The following is an 18,262-nucleotide window of genomic DNA, read 5'->3' on the forward strand; positions in this document are numbered from 1 at the left end:
TTGTGGATGTCGGAATATTGAATTCCCTAACGATTTCGGAAATAGAATGTCTCATGCGTCTAGCTCTAACGACCATTTCGCGTTCAAAGTCTGTTACATTCCGTCGTGCGGCCATAATCACGTCCGAAATCTTTTCATATGAGTCAACTGAGTACAAACGACAGCTCGGCGAATGCAATGTATTGCAACGATAAAAATACGTTGCGTACGCGATAACCACAACAACGACATCCTAAATAAGCGATGATCGAACCAACACTTGGTCTCCTATCAGGGACTCGGAATTTGCTTAATATCTCATCGACACTGGGCCTAAGACCTTGGTTATCCAGAACTGTTTTGTCTAACATTTAAAGATATTTACTGAGTGAATTTTTCATGGTTAGTAATACAGATTAAACACTGCTCAGTTCTTGTACTGTACAGCTACTTCCGTAACTTGGACTAGCTTTTTTGAAAGCTCTCCTTTTTTGTAACTACACTCCTGGAAATGGAAAAAAGAACACATTGACACCGGTGTGTCAGACCCACCATACTTGCTCCGGACACTGCGAGAGGGCTGTACAAGCAATGATCACACGCACGGCACAGCGGACACACCAGGAACCGCGGTGTTGGCCGTCGAATGGCGCTAGCTGCGCAGCATTTGTGCACCGCCGCCGTCAGTGTCAGCCAGTTTGCCGTGGCATACGGAGCTCCATCGCAGTCTTTAACACTGGTAGCATGCCGCGACAGCGTGGACGTGAACCGTATGTGAAGTTGACGGACTTTGAGCGAGGGTGTATAGTGGGCATGCGGGAGGCCGGGTGGACGTACCGCCGAATTGCTCAACACGTGGGGCGTGAGGTCTCCACAGTACATCGATGTTGTCGCCAGTGGTCGGCGGAAGGTGCACGTGCCCGTCGACCTGGGACCGGACCGCAGCGACGCACGGATGCACGCCAAGACCGTAGGATCCTACGCAGTGCCGTAGGGGACCGCACCGCCACTTCCCAGCAAATTAGGGACACTGTTGCTCCTGGGGTATCGGCGAGGACCATTCGCAACCGTCTCCATGAAGCTGGGCTACGGTCCCGCACACCGTTAGGCCGTCTTCCGCTCACGCCCCAACATCGTGCAGCCCGCCTCCAGTGGTGTCGCGACAGGCGTGAATGGAGGGAGGAATGGAGACGTGTCGTCTTCAGCGATGAGAGTCGCTTCTGCTTTGGTGCCAATGATGGTCGTATGCGTGTTTGGCGCCGTGCAGGTGAGCGCCACAATCAGGACTGCATACGACCGAGGCACACAGGGCCAACATCCGGCATCAAGGTGTGGGGAGCGATCTCCTACACTGGCCGTACACCACTGGTGATAGTCGAGGGGACACTGAACAGTGCACGGTACATCCAAACCGTCATCGAACCCATCGTTCTACCATTCCTAGACCGGCAAGGGAACTTGCTGTTCCAACAGGACAATGCACGTCCACATGTATCCCGTGCCACCCAACGTGCTCTAGAAGGTGTAAGTCAACTACCCTGGCCAGCAAGATCTCCGGATCTGTGACCCATTGAGCATGTTTGGGACTGGATGAAGCGTCGTCTCACGCGGTCTGCACGTCCAGCACGAACGCTGGTCCAACTGAGGCGCCAGGTGGAAATGGCATGGCAAGCCGTTCCACAGGACTACATCCAGCATCTCTACGATCGTCTCCATGGGAGAATAGCAGCCTGCATTGCTGCGAAAGGTGGATATACACTGTACTAGTGCCGACATTGTGCATGCTCTGTTGCCTGTGTCTATTTGCCTGTGGGTCTGTCAGTGTGATCATGTGATGTATCTGACCCCAGGAATGTGTCAATAAAGTTTCCCCTTCCTGGGACAATGAATTCACGGTGTTCTTATTTCAATTTCCAGGAGTGTAGTTTACAGCTATTTTCCATCCTGCCTACACAATGTTGCGAGCACATGCACTCATGCTCATAAATTAAGGATAATACTGATACATGGTGAAACAACGCTCTGGCGGGCGGTTTGCGTGTCTAAACACCTCGGGGTATGACCATGCGGTGCATTTGACCCGCGATCGTCGCACGGTGGCGCTGGCAGCAGTCCACATACGCAGAGGTGTGTTGGTTCATGTCAGAGTACGGTGCAGCAAGTAAGTGTGCAGACGTCTTCAGACTTGCTAATGGTGACTGTGCGTTGAAAATGGCTCAAAGAACACATATTGATGACGTTATGAGGGGTAGAATACTAGGGCGACTGGAGGCTGGTCAAAGACAACAGGTCGTAGCACGAGCCCTCCGTGTGCCACAAAGTGTGATCTCAAGATTATGGCAACGATTCCAGTAGACAGGAAACGTATCCAGGCGCTACAGTACGGGACGTCCACAGTGTACAAAACCACAAGAAGACCGATATCTCACCATCAGTGCCCGCAGACGGCCACGGAGTGCTGCAGGTAGCCTTGCTCGGGACCTTACTGCAGGCACTGGAACAGTTGTCTCCAGACACACAGTCTACGGATGACTGAACAGACACGGTTTATTCGCCCAGAGACCTGCAAGGTGCGTTCCACTGACCCCTGAACACAGGAAAGCCCGTAAAGCCTGGTGTCAAGAACACACTACATGGTCATTGGAACAGTGGTCCGAGGTTATGTTCACGGACGAGTCAAGGTATAGTCTGAACAGTGATTCTCACCGGGTTTTCATCTGGCGTGAACCAGGAACCAGATACCAACCCCTTAATGACCTTGAAAGGGCCCTGTATGGAGGTCGTGGTTTGATGGTGTGGGGTGTTATTATGATTGGTGCACGTACACCCCTGCATGTCTTTGACAGAGGAACTGTAACAGGTCAGGAATATCGGGACGTCATTTTGCACCAGTATGTCCGCCTTTTCAGGGGTGCAGTGGGTTCCACCTTCCTCCCGATAGATGATGACGCACGGCACCACCGAGCTGCCATCGTGGAGGAGTACTTTGAAACAGAAGATATCAGGCGAATGGAGTGGCCTGCCTGTTCTCCAGACCTAAACCCCATCGAGCACGTCTGGTATGCCCTCGGTCGACGTATCGCTGCACGTCTTCAAACCCCAATGACATTTCAGGAGCTCCGACAGGCACTGGTGCAAGAATGGGCGGCCTTACCCCAGCAGCTGCTCGACCACCTGATCCAGAGTATACCAACCCGTTGTGCGGCCTGTGTACGTGTGCATGGTGATCATATCCCATATTGATGTAGGGGTACATGCGCAGGAAACAGTGGCGTTTTGTATCACAAGTGTTTCAGGACGGTTTTCTCAACTTATCACCAATAATGTGGACTTATAGATCTGTGTCGTGCGTGTTCCCTATGTGCCTGTGCTATTAGCGTTAGTTTTGTGTAATGCCACGTTGTGTGGCACCAAATTCTGTAATTATCCTTGATTTATGAGCATGAGTGTAGATCCATCACGTATAATATACACCAGAAATTGTAAAAAAGTACGCTTACTGTTCAATTAAAGTTGCTCTTCATGAGTCTCTTTAACTCTAGCTTCTCTTCATGAGATTCTTGTTTATTGAGGTAAGATATAGGCTGTGAGAAATGACGGACAAGCATGCTTAAACCGATACCCTACAACGCCGTAATGGAGAAGTGAGGCAACTGTTCCCGAATTGAAGTCGTCATGTGCAAAATATGAGAGTCAAGGGAAGGAAATCCAAGTACTAAATAAAAGGATGTTTACTTCGCAACTCCTACAGAATAATCGAGTCTGTCGTAAATGAATATAGTTTCCAGGTTTTCTGTATTAGGCCTACATCAAAAGGCGGGAAGTTATACGCATCTATTCAAGAAAGGAGTTTGCTTTTCTTATAAGTAGTAGTGAAATTGCGGCAAGCTATTGATTCAAGATAGTTGCACGAAAATTATGAAGTAACAAATAATGAGATTATTTTACTATTAACAAAGTCTTTCAGTTTCGAATCTTGTTTAATATTTCCTGGCACATTATCAGCGTATCTTTGCGCTTGTTTTTTACCCCGCGAACTCTTCCTTCGCCTAACTTGAATTTGAATAATTTTAATCTCCCAGGCAATTTGAATTAGCCATTTATTTTTCGCAGTTGTTTCTGACAGGGCTACAGAGTCCTTATCAACGTTGTCTGGGTCTCTTAGGTCACTGTGTATGCAACGTTTTATCAGATATTTCACACCATTTACTAAGTGCAAAGGCACTGTTACCCTGCAAATAGGGGACCTGATATGAGAACGCTACACTAGTACAACTTAGCGGTCAACTTGTCTTTGCACTGAAGAGACAAAGAAACTGGTACATCTGCCGTAATACCGGGTAGGGCCCCCGTGAGCACGCAGAAGTGCCACAGCACGACGTGGCATGGACTCGACTAATATCTGAAGTAGTGCTGGAGGGAAGTGACACCATGAATCCTGCAGGGCTATCCATAAAACCTCAAGAGTACGAGGGTGGAGATCTCTTCTCAACAGCACGTTGCAAGGCATCACACATGTGCTCGGTAATGTTCATATGTGGGGAGCTTCGTGGCCAGCGGAAGTGTTTAATCTCAAAAGAGTGTTCCTGGAGCCACTCTGTAGCAATTCTGGACGTGTCGGGTGTCGCACTGTCCTGCTGGAATTGCCCAAGTGCGTCGCAATGCACAACGGACATGAATGGATATTTACGTATGTGTCACCCGTCAGTCGTATCTAGACGTACCAGAGGACCCATATCACTACAACTACACACACCGCACACCATTACAGAGCCTCCACCAGCCTGAACAGTACCCTGTTGATATGCAGGGTCCATGGAGTCATGAGATTCCCTCCCATACCCGTACATATCCTGAAACGCGACTTGTCCGACTAGGCAACATGTTCCCAATCATCAACAGTCCAATTGGTGTTGACGGGCCCAGGCGAGGCGTAAAACTTTGTGTCGTGCAGTCATCAAGCGTACACGAGTGGGCCTTCAGTTCCGAAAGTCCATATTGATGATGTTCTGTTGAATGGTTAGCACGCTGACACTTGTTGATGGCCCAGCACTGAAATCTGCAGCAATTTGAGGAAGGGTTGCACTTCTGTCACTTTGAACGATTCTCTTCAGTCGTCGTCGGTCCCGTTCTTGCAGGATCTGTTTCCGGCCGCAACGATGTCGGAGATTTGCTGTTTTACCAGATTCCTGATATTCATGGTACACTCGTGAAATGGTCGTACAGGAAAATCCCCACTTCATCGCTACCTCGGAGATGCGGTGTCCGATTGCTCGTGCGCTCACTACAACACCACGTTCAAAGTCACTTAAATCTTGATTGTAGCAGCAGTAAAAGATCTAACAACTACGCCAGACACTTGTTGTCTTATATAGGCGTTGTCGACCGCAGTGCCGTGTTCTACCTGTTACATATCTCCGTATTTGGATACGCATGCCCATACCAATTTCTTTGGCGCTGCAGTGTAGTAAGGCTATGGGATAAACGCACACTGGTTTGACCGGCGGCGTTGAGCTGGCGCGTTCCGAGACAGGCGAACGGATGACGGCGTGGACGTTGCCCGTGGTGCAGTCCACTAGAAGAGCAGACGACACTTCAGACCCTGGAATTGACGGAATAAATGTTCACGATGTAAACTGACTAACAGAATGGCAGCAGGTAGCCTGGAGAGTTACTCTCAGTGGTTTGTCCTGGGTGCTTGTGGTGTGATGTGCCAGCATCAGTGGAGTCAGAGGCCGAAGAATCATCTTACGTCCACAAAAAATCTAAATCCAAACCAATAAAGTAGCAAAACAGGCCTTAGGGATAAAACTGAGACGATAAACTGCATATAAAAGCCCAATCGGGAGACATAATACATTGCGCAACACAATTGAATGACAACTTTTTCAAAACCCCGTCCTTGTCTCCCACTGACACGCATAAGTTTGAAATTTGACTCAAAGATTGCTACAAATTTCTCTGTGAAGGTGCTGAAGTGTGTTGCCTTGCGACGTCCCCCTCAGGCTCGACGACGCTGCCAACAGCGAGGTGTCGACACATGCGAAGAAAAGGCCAGACCTCAGAAGTTCACGGGAGCTGTAAGGTGGGTTAATAGTGTCACATTAGCACTAAATTTCACCACAATTCTGCCCAACGCCACCGTGGACGTGTTACATGATGGCTGGATCGTCAGACCATTCTTACCCACATTTCACCCCTTCTATCGACAACTCTGCGATGGAGATCGGAACCACGATGCCCAGCGTTGAAATCACGCGGTATTTCTTATGAGCGGCCGTATAAAACATGTCTGAGACACAGCTGCGACTCGAATAGGCCATAGGAGTGGCATAAAGAGCCCAAGCGAAACCACCTCTTCCCTTGCAGACGTTAATTCCCACACATTTTGCGGTCGAAAAAGACAGTTCGCAGTGTGATAATCAACAGTGCGACGTTTTTGATAACCTCTGACACTGGTCACACTCCTGCACGTCTCAGTGCTTTGCTAAGAACATGACGGGGCTCCATCCCCACTGAAGATGATCATACCCTTTTGGAGCACAGTGCGACCACAATTTTTGGTATCGTGTAGAGGTTAGAACCAATACGCAGCGTTCACAACCATTCAGCGAAATCTGAACGTGATCCGAAACAGCAAAGTGTGCCTATGCATTTTCAGCCCTCCTCTTCCGCGGCCTCCTATGGCCTCATCATGGGGGTAGCGACATTGTGACATTGACCTATCCGCGAATTTTATCGCAGAGAGTCCCTCTAAGACCCCCAGTTCAACAGCATCCTCGGTGCCACCAGCCCACCTTTACTGAGAATTTTAAAAAGTGTGCCTGTACTGAGACAAACGGTGAAGTAGTCCCAGATGCCTGTTAGCGAGCAACTGGGATAGGAGGGGTTGTAAGTAGGTTGTTTATGTTTTCTTATTGGCAACGTTACGTAGCGCTCTGTATGAAAATCACTGGCTATGCTGTGTGCAGTCTGTGGCCAGTTTGCATTGTTGTCTGCCATTGTAGTGTTGGGCAGCTGGATGTGAACTGCGCGTAGCGTTGCGCAATTGGAGGTGAGCCGCCAGCAGTGGTGAATGTGGGGAGAGAGATGGCGGAGTTTTGAAATTTGTAAGACTGGATGTCATGAACTGCTATATACATTATGACTTTTGAACACTATTGAGGTAAATACATTGTTTGTTCTCTATCAAAATCTTTCATTTGCTAACTATGCCTATTAGTAGTTAGTGCCTTCAGTAGTTTGAATCTTTTATTTAGCTGGCAGTAGTGGCGCTCGCTGTATTGCAGTAGTTCGAGTAACGAAGATTTTTGGTGAGGTAAGTGATTTGTGAAAGGTATAGGTTAATGTTATTCAGGGCCATTCTTTTGTAGGGATTTTTGAAAGTCAGATTGCGTTGCGCTAAAAAAATATTGTGTGTCAGTTTAAGCACAGTCATGTATAAATTTTTCAAACGGGACGTTTCAGGGTGTCGAGGGATAATATTATTACTACGAAGACTATGGCAGTAATCATAATAGCAGAATTACCTTGAATAAGGTCCAGCCATGCCTTTTGTGAGAGTAAATTAGAAACCGCCATTAAGTAGATGGACCTGTAAAAAAATCTTTTAGATTTTGATGTAGCCTCTTCAGCAATCAAGCATTTCTCCCTTCTGTCGAACTGTGTGAATTTTGCATAAATTTCTTCCAGAGCGCCATAACCGTGAAGAACACACTGTACAAACAACGACAGCTCACCACTTTGTCCACCTTCCTCCTGTAAAAATGCTTTATTGGTACGATAACATTGCGCTACTCCCCCCCCCCCCCCCCCCCAAACTAACGTGCTTGGCAGCTAGTGTGTAGTCTAAGTGAAACATGTACTGCCATCTAGCGGTGTTTCAGGGAGACTGTTTAATAGAACGAAACGAAACTTTGTGTGGGCACTCAGCCAACACTTCCCTCTGTCCCTCTCCTCTGTTAAAGATAGTAAGCAGCTTTAAACTGAAGTCGTCACAGTCTACTGAAATTAAAATTGCTGCTCGTCAAGATAAAATGGAAGGCGTGCCTAAAATTAGCTGAACCCTTCGATGGGTAGCCATTTCCATCAATTTTAATAAAAGGACACTGAAATGAAACCGTCAGCGCAGATAGTGTTAGGGTGAATCGTTAGTTGTCCGTTAAACGTTTGAAGTATGAAGAGACTGACTGCGTAAGAGGTAGACTTGTAAGGTTGCTAATGATTATTGCTGCTATTGCTGTTACCAAAATTTTAATGAATTTTTTAACTAAACGTTGAACTCAACGGAGCGTACGTCAGCCCCCGCCCACCCTAATTGACAAATTAAAAAAAAAATCAACAGCTCTGCGCAAACTATGAAGTTTGTACAAACAAAAAAAAGTTAACCAAGAAGGTACTAAAACAGGCTTCAGTTGTCTCAGCAACTGTCACAATAATTTATTTTGCTTCCATCAGCAGTTGAGAATAGCGTTACAATAGTTTTGCGTCTTTCAGTACGTCCTGAGATCAAATTTTAGTCGTCTGGTTTAATCACGTCGGTGGTTTCATATTGTTGTAACAGTCTGAAACGTCCTCGCTAATCCCAAAATAATTTCTGGTCACCTTGCCCTGAAATTTTTTAAAGTGGAGAGGTAAAAATCGAATACTAATTTTTCTATCACGAAATTTTTTAGATCACAGATAATTGGATAATTGCCACCTTTCATCCTAACACAAGTAAATACGCTAAAATACTAGTTGTTAAACCATTTTCGTGAATAAACCACATTTCTTCTTTGTTAACATAACATTAACGATCTCGTCAATGTATTTAAGGGAAAACCGCCTCCATAGCTCAGTGAACGGAGTGTCTGGTTATTATGAGGAGGACCCACGTTCGATTCCCGATACTGCCAAAGAACGGGATGCATTCAGCCGCACGGCGCCAATTGACCTGCCTGAATGAGAAGTAGCGGCTCTACGGTCTAGAGAGCCGACAAGGCCTGGGAGAGCGGTGTGTTGATCCCATGCCCCTCCAAACAGCACCTGAATAACGCCACTGTCAGAGAAATACATGGCGGTCGGTCAGTCCCAATTGGCCAGTCCGTGCCAGATCGCCAAGAAAAGCATTTTTTTAAAAGAAAAATGAAATAAGCTGAATGAACAATTTAAATAAGTGGTCGTCAAACTGTTCTCCACAGACCGCATGCGGCCGGAATCATCAGCTGGCGCGGCCCGCGGTTCTCAGCCGCATAAGAACCAGTACACCACCGATTCTGCAAGGAATGGAACTCCCACGTGAAAAACAGCGCCAAACTTTTGATAACTTTATAAACGAGTTAATCTGTTAAGTATTTGACGTTAAGCATGTAAGCGACAAAAAGATTAGAAAAGATTTGAAATTATCAATGAAACTTGTTGAAGTCGCTAAGTGCTCGCATTAACAAACACTGGATGAGTGTAGTATGTGCAGTTTGCACTCCATTTTACGCAGAAGCTAGTTTCCACGCATCTCAACGTTTATGACTTTATATCCTCTGAACTATGTGTCGTGCGATGATATAATCTTGCAGGTATATTCAGTGGGATATGTGGATACTGTCTATAAAGTGTGTTTTGGATAGTTAGCTGTAAAGAAGTAATAAATTAAAACGTCACGTGTGACAGATTTTACTATATGAATAACGAGAATGTAGTTATCGATAAACTTTTTTCCTTCCGTCATTTTGTGGAGGTGTCATCGAGAAAAAGTTTCGTAAAGGTTTGAAAGCGTACGTGAAGTTTGTTGGAAGTCGTTACGTGCCTTCATTCTCAAATACTAGATGAATATAGTCTGGGTAATTTCCGCGCCATGAGTTACACTGCCTAATAACATATACACAGTTTCTAATTTTAATACGTGTCTTATTTTACGAAAACTTAACATAATTTTATACACCTTAATGTGTAAATTGTAATAGCAGTTCAGATTTTTAAATGTTGTCAATTATTATAAGAAATACTGAAAATCAATTTTTTCCCCTGGAAGTTCTGAAATAGGTAACCCGGAATGAAGACCGGGTCATTGAGCACGTGGACAGTCATTTTAAGACTGTTTAATTTTAATTGACGTTAGTGAATTCCGCAGTGAGTTAAATAAACTTAGCCACATGCTTCGGGGGCAGAGATGCTAGTGGCACAGCTACTGCAGGTTTAAAGGTTGTGAGAGGCGGGAATGTTCCATTGTCTGTCTTCCGGTATAGAGAACTTTGGCGTCGGGTCTCGTACCGATAAGCTGCTATAGAAAACATTTCTAACTAAGTAACGATCATCTTCAAATGCGGCACATATTTGTAGTTGCAAATATGAAATTAAATTAAGACTCTTGCAATAGAGTGAAATGGGCAGAAGAAAAATGAAATTCACCACACTTAGTAAACATCTATGATCGTGTTTCATATGGCGTAACACATTCAAATATAAGTACATGTACTATTATTAATCAATTAATCGTCCGCTCACGCAGATACCTCAACATTACCTCGTAAGACACTTATGGTGTCACAACTTTCACGTCACCAGCTATAAGAAACGAAGAATAGTCGACACGAAGTTTTCCGAATGGTGTCGATTTCCAACGATTACTTAGGAGCTGGCAGCACACGTATCGTCTCCTTAGTACAGTTAGTCTACTGGGGCTCATAACACATTCATTTATTTAGGTTACCAATCAATAGTTAAGTCGGGAGATATGTGCCCTACGGCGCCGCTCCACAATGGAGAGTTTGGTTCTCGAGCAAAAAATTTTGACGACCGCTGATTTAAATAGTTTCTTGCGACAGTCAAAAATTATTGAAAAATAAATGTATTGTTTCTAAAAATAAATATGTCCGTAAACTACAAACTCAGTTCCATCTGCAAAATTCAGATATTCTGAGCTTACAGATGGGTCACAAAAAATATACACCACAATTCAACATTATCTATTTCTGCTTCATATATTTAACATGTAAATAAGTTATTTGCTTACCAAAATGCAAATGAACAGCTTATTCCAGATCAGCTAACCGTTAAGAAAAAACAGAACAAAAACAGACATTACGCGCTAGCGGTAAACCAACTTACTCTGGCACCACTCTCAAAAGGAGGAGGCAGTTTTACAAAATTTTGACTCTTAAATATTATTTTCTATAGAAATGATTTAATATCTTACAATAACTTTCATCAGCGAGTAAAATGACTTGGTGCATTAATTGTCTGCCTTTCATTTCGAGTGTTATTTTTAAAATGTGCAGCTTTTGTGTCTCTAGTTACACAGTCTGACATTCGGTGTGACTAGACATCGAATAGTCCTTCCAAGTGCTACTAGAGTGCGGCCCTATTAGCATCGAGTTCCTCGAACAAGCTGTATTAAAATTAATATAAGGCTCGAATGTAATACGGTGAAGTGCTAAAGAAACTGATATAGCCCGCATCTCGTGGTCGTGCGGTAGCGTTCTCGCTTCCCACGCCCGGGTTCCCGGGTTCGATTCCCGGCGGGGTCAGGGATTTTCTCTGCCTCGTGATGGCTGGGTGTTGTGTGCTGTCCTTAGGTTAGTTAGGTTTAATTAGTTCTAAGTTCTAGGCGACTGATGACCTCAGCAGTTGAGTCGCATAGTGCTCAGAGCCATTTGAAACTGATATAGGCATGCGTATTCAAATACAGACATACACTATGTGATCAAAAGTATCCGGACATCTCCCAAACCATACGATATTCATATTAGCTGCATTGTGCTGCCACCTACTGCCAGGTACTCCACATCAGCGATCTCAGTAGTCATTAGACATCATGAGAGAGCAGAATGGGGCGTCCGCGGAACTCACGAACTCCGAACGTGGTCAGGTGATTGGATGTCACTTGTGTCATACGTCTGCACGCTAGATTTCCACACACCTAAACATCCCTAGGCCTACTGTTGTCGATGTGATAGTGAAGTGGAAACGTGACAGGACACGTACACCACAAAAGCGTACAGGCCGACCTCGTCTGTTGACTGACAGAGACCACCGACAGTTGAAGAGGGTGTAATGGGCAGACATCCATCCAGACCATCACACAGGAATTCCAGACTGCATCAGGATCCACTACAAGTACTATGACAGTTCGGCGGGAGGTGAGAAAACTTGGATTTCATGGTCTAGCGGCTGCTCATAAGCAACACATCACGTCGGTAAATGCCAAACGACGCCTCGCTTGGTGTAGGAGCGTAAACATTGGACGATTGAACAGTGGAAAATCGTTGTGTGGAGTGACGAATCGCGGAACACAATTTGGCGATGCGATGGCAGGATGTGGGTATGGAGAATGAACGGTGAACGTTATCTGCCAGCGTGAGTAGTGCCAACAGTGAATTTCGGAGGCGGTGGTGTTATGGTGTGGTCGTGTTTCTCATGGAGGGGCTTGCGCCCTTGTTGTTTTACGTGGCACTATCACAGCACAGCCCTACATTGATGTTTTAAGCACCTTCTTGCTTCTCACTGTTGAAGAGGAATTCGAGGATGTCGACTGCATCTTTCAACGCAGCCGAGCACCGGTTCATAATGCACGGCCTGTGGAGGAGTGGTTACACGACAGTAACATCCCTGTAATGGACTGGCCTACACAGAGTCCTGACATGAATCCTACAGCACACCTTTGGGGTGTTTTGGAACGCCGACTTCGTGCCAGGCCTCGCCGCCCGACATCGATACCTCTCCTCAGTGCAGAATTCCGTGAAGAATGGGCTGCCATTCCCCAAGAAACATTCCAGAACCTGATTGAACGTATGCCTGCGAGAGTGGAAAGTTTCATCAAGGCTAAGGGTGGGCTAAAACCAAACTGAATTCCAGCATTACCGATGGAGGGCGACACGTAATTTTCTAAGTCATTTTCAGCCAGGTGCCCCGATACTTTTTGGTTAAATGGCTCTGAGCACTATGAGACATAACATCTTAGGTCATCAGTCCCCTAGAACTTAGAACTACTTAAACCTAAGTAACCTAAGGACATCACACACATCCATGCTCGAGGCAGGATTCGAACCTGCGACCGTAGCAGTCCCGCGGTTCCGGACTGCAGCGCCTAGAACCGCACGGCCACCGCGCCCGATACTTTTTATCACATAGTATATGTAAACAGGCAGAATACAGGGCTGCAGTGGGCAACGTCTATATAAGACAACAAGTGTCTGGCACAGTTGTTAGATCGGTTACTGCTGCTACAATGGCAGGTTATCAAGATTTAAATGAGTTTGAACGTTGTGTTACAGTCAGCACACAAAGGATGGGACACAGCATCTCCGAGGTAGCGACGAACTGGGGATTTTTCCAGTAAGACCATTTCACGAGTGTACCGTGAATATCAGGAATCCGGTAAAACATCAAATCTCTAAAATCGCAGCGGCCGTCAAAAGATCCTGCAAGAACGAGACCAATGACGACTGAAGAGAATCGTTTAACTCTTCGGGAAATTACTGCAGATTTCAATCCTGGACCATCAACAAGTATCAGTGTGCGAACCATTCAACGAAACATCATCGATATGGGCTTTCGGAGCCGAAGGCCCACTAGTGTACGCTTGATGACTGCACGTTACAAAACTTTACGCCTCGCCTGTGCTCGTCAACACCGATATTGGACTGTCATGATAGAAACATCTTGTCCGCCCCGAAAGCTGAATGGTCAGCGTGACGGACTGCCGTCCTAAGGGGCCCGGGTTCGATTCCCGGCTGGTCGGGGATTTTCTCCGCTCAGGTTGTGTTGTCTTCATCATCATTCATCCCCATCCGTCGATTGCGTTGAATGTAATAAGACCTGCTCCCAGGCGGCCGGACCTGCCCCGTAAGGAGCCTCCCAGCCAATGATGCCAAACGCTCATTTCCATAGACACATGTTGCCTTGTCGGAGGCTGCCGGAGTGGCCGAGCTGTTCTAGGCGCTTCAGTCTGGATCCACGCGACCGCTACGGTCGCAGGTTCGAATTCTGCCTCGAGCATGGGTGTGTGTGATGTCCTTAGGAGTTAAGTCCATAGTGCTCAGAACCATTTGATTTGAACCTGGTCGGACGAGTCTCGTATTAAATTGTATCAAGCGGATGGACGCGTACGGGTATGGAGACAACCTCATGAATCTATAGACCTTGTGTGTCAGCAGGGGACTGTTGAAGATGGTGGAGGCTCAGTAAGGGGGGGTAGGACGTGTGCAGTTAGAGTGATATGGGACGCATGATACTTCTAGATACGACTCTGACACGTGACACGTGTGTAAATGGTTCAAATGGCTCTGAGCACTATGGGACTCAACTGCTGAGGTCATTAGTCCCCTAGAACTTAGAACTAGTTAAACCTAACTAACCTAAGGACATCACAAACATCCATGCCCGAGGCAGGATTCGAACCTGCGACTGTAGCGGTTTTGCGGTTCCAGACTGCAGCGCCTTTAACCGCACGGCCACTTCGGCCGGCACACGTATGTAAGCATCCTGTCTGATCACCTGCATCCATTCATGCCCATTATGCATACCGACGGACTAGAGCAATTCCAGCAGAACAATGCGACACTCCACACGTCCAGAATTGCTACAGAGTGGCTCCTGGAACACTCTTCTGAGTTTAAACACTTCCGTTGGCCACCAGACGCCCCAGACATGAACATTATTGAGCATATCTGCGATGCCTCGCAACGTGCTGTTCAGAAGAAATCTCCACATCCTCGTACTCAAATACGGATTTATGGACAGCCCTGCAGGATTCATGGGTCACTTCCCCAAAGCACTACTTCAGACATTAGTCGAGTCTATGCCACGTCGTGTTGCGGCACTTCTGCCTGCTCGCGGGGACCCTAGATGATATTAGGCTGGTGTACTAGTTTCTTTGGCTCTTCAGTGTAGTATTTGCCCTATCTGCAACTCCACTACATTTAGAGTAAGAAATAATTATATTTCCTGTACACATTAGTTCCGGGGTGGGTGCAAACGAGCACAGCCCGCACTGGCGCCATATGTCCTTCCCCTCCTTCCTCACCCTCCACCCCATTCCCTCTCCACCTCTTTTTTAGGCCAGTTGCATGAGATAAAAATGGCGAGAAATTTAAAAATGGAGATTTCTGTTGGTTCAGGATATGAGGACAGCCTACATGATTGCCAGATTCGTCCCCAATTAATGTATGTTACTTTCAACTATATAGCCTCTGTAAATTATTGCCCAGTTATAATGCATCATGTCCCCACTGTAATTTATTACCCAATTATTACATGTCACTTCCAGCTATACCCCCTCTATGATTTATATCGCACAAATAAGTGCCAAGGATTATTCTCCCACCACCATTTGGAAATTAAAAAAATGGAGTTGGAGCTTTATCTTGTGGGTCAGGAAATCTGATGCAGCCTACATAGTTGTCAGATTTAGTCCTGTAAAGCTGGTGCAACAAGCATGGTTGTCAGATTCATCTCCAGATAATATAAGTGCCCATCCATGATTTATTTCCCAAATTGGCTCCCTTTCGCCAAAAATAGCTGTTGCATTTTATTTTGAGAACTGAGTCGCATTTACTTTCTTTGCACTCATGTCCTATATACAAACATGACACCATTATCTACGAGTATATAGTAGTCATTTATTGACACAATATGGCTGTCAAACTTTTTTCGTTAGCTTTATCTTAATTAGAATAATTTATGACTAATTATCAAACATCGCTGCCCAAGATACTCAGAATACTATGACATTAAAGCTGATATGTACAAAAGGCTAAAAAAATCTCTAAGTCTAAAGTGAAGGGAAGCCCGCTGATGCAACTGACATAGTCCGTTTATCTAAGACATGTACACACCAGTATTACGTTGAAAACGTGCTATAAATCACACACAATACATCGTTATTTACTCTGTGGAGATGCTTAAACAAATTTACACTGATAACCCATGAATACATACACACATAAAAAACGTTTTGCATCACCCCAGTTCCCAGAAGTCCTAAAGATAGACGTTGACTGTGGATACTGTGTCACAGACACTGTCCCTTTGACTGTTTAGAGATGTCACCAATCACGCCCAAAGATGTAAAAAAACCATCCGTGAGCAGCGCCTATTAGACGGAGGGGGTTCGACAGCCGATCAGTTCCAGTCATTCCACCAGACTGCGGTTCGATCGCGTCCGCATTACTACTTCGTGCAAGGAATGGCTCTCAATAAGGGAAGTGTCCAGGCGTCTCGGAGAGAACCAAAGCGATGTTGTTAGGACATGGAGGAGATACAGAGAGACAGGAACTGTCGATTACATGTCTCGCCCAGTCCGCCCAAGGGCTACTAATGCAGTGGATGACCCCTACCAACGGATTATGGCTCGGAGGAACCCCGACAGCAACGCCACCATGTTGAATAATGCTATTCGTGCAGCCACAGGACGTCGTGTTACGACTCAAACTGTGCGCATTAGGCTGCATGATGCGCAACTTCACTCCCGACGTCCATGGCGAAAACCATCTTTGCAACCACGACACAATGCAGCGCGGTACAGATAGGCCCAACAACATGCCGAATGGACCGCTCAGGATTGGCATCACGTTCTCTTCACCGATGAGTGTCGCATATGCCTTCAACCAGAAAATCGTCGCAGACGTGTTTGAAGGCAACCCGGTCAGGCTGAAAGCCTTAGACGCAGAGAGTGCATCAAGGTGGAGATTCCCTGCTGTTTTTGGGTGGCATTATGTGGGTGGGGCCGACGTACGCCGCTGGTGGTCATGGAAGGCGCCGTAACAGCTGAACGATACGTAAATGCCATCTTCCGACCGACAATGCAACCATATCGGCAGCATATTGGCGAGAAATTCGTCTTCATGCACCCCCATCATGCACATCTTGTGAATGACTTCCTTCAGGATAATAACATCGCTCGACTAGAGTGTCCAGCATGTTCTGCAGACATGAACTCTATCGAACATGCCTCGGATAGATTGAAAAGGACTGTTTGTGGACGACGTGACCCACCAACCACTCTGAGGGATCCACGCCGAATTGCCGTTAAGGAGTGGGACGATCTGGACCAACAGTACCTTGATGAACTTGTGGGTAGTACTCCACGGCGAATACAGGCACGCATCAATGCAAGAGGACGTCCTATTGTGTATTAGAGGTACCGGTGTGTACAGCAATCTGGACCACCACCTCTGAAGGTCTCGCTGTATGGTGGTTTTAATGAGCAATAAAAAGGGCGGAAGTGATTTTTATGTTGATTTCTATTCCAATTTTCTGTACAGGTTCCGGAACTCTTGGAACCGAGGTGATGGAAAACTTTTTATGATATGTATGATTAATAATTACCATGGTTGCTTATTTATGAGGTCATGCTGTACCATCTTGTGCGCGAAGAAGGAATGGGGCAATAACGATACCTTTATGAGAAACAGTCACAGCAACCAATGAGCACAGACCACCAGCAGAATTTCTGTGTGCCAACTCGAAACATTCCCAATGCCTCTGCTGTGCTAGAGACTGACTCTGTGGCCCTGACTGCAACAGTGGAGAGTGCACTAACCTCAACGCATCCCAGGCACAGTGTACTAGACGAAGGGCTGCTGAATTGCTACATCTACCCCGTTTCACCCAGCACTGTGCCAGCACCTTCTTGTGGTTGTGGTCTGTCAGCGATCCCACCACTTCCGTGCACATAGGGTGGATACTGAACTGTCACCTGTGATAGTGACTGAATGTTATAAACAAGCACTTCACTGGTGGGTCACAGTGGTGCTACAGTTCATGTGTGCTGCCGTCAGCCACTAGCTATATTGAACGAACACACATATTTTAAAACGGTGTATAAAGCTTACGAAAAAAGCATGTCTAATTACAAAATTTACTCTAACAGATGCTTCCGCGGAGACAACGTAGTTCTTGCAGAGCCATGTTACATAAATTTCGAGAACTCTGTACTAATAACATGGTGTGCATGACTATCACCACCAATCTGTTGAAATGCAGACCGCATTTCAAAAGGAAAATCATTACTGGCAGTTGAAAGTAATTATTTTATAAATAATTCCATTACCACAGGTCCATAAACCCATATTTTTAATGTGTTAATAATACAGATGGTGACAGGCAACCGATCAATAAAATGGACTTCTGTCAATTTTAAGTGTTTTGTTTTGTGTAAGTGCAGTGTGATATTCTTTGTATCTTTCCATCACTGTGTCATCGGGAAATAGTGGAGAGAGTGTCAAGGATATGCTGCGCAACTTCGGATGACAATCTTTTTCCCCCACATAGACACGCATACCTACACTGGACTGTTAAGCGAACA

At 45.9% G+C, this 18,262-nt stretch overlaps 1 protein-coding gene across 2 annotated transcripts in view; it reads right to left on the reverse strand.

Annotated features, from left to right (window-relative positions):
- The window catches only part of LOC124606279 (F-box/LRR-repeat protein 2), a 730,587-nt gene that overhangs the window by 243,467 nt on the left and 468,858 nt on the right, over positions 1-18,262 (reverse strand). The window lies entirely within an intron of this gene.

Source organism: Schistocerca americana, chromosome 3 (assembly GCF_021461395.2).
Source record: "Schistocerca americana isolate TAMUIC-IGC-003095 chromosome 3, iqSchAmer2.1, whole genome shotgun sequence".
NCBI lineage: Eukaryota > Metazoa > Arthropoda > Insecta > Orthoptera > Acrididae > Schistocerca > Schistocerca americana.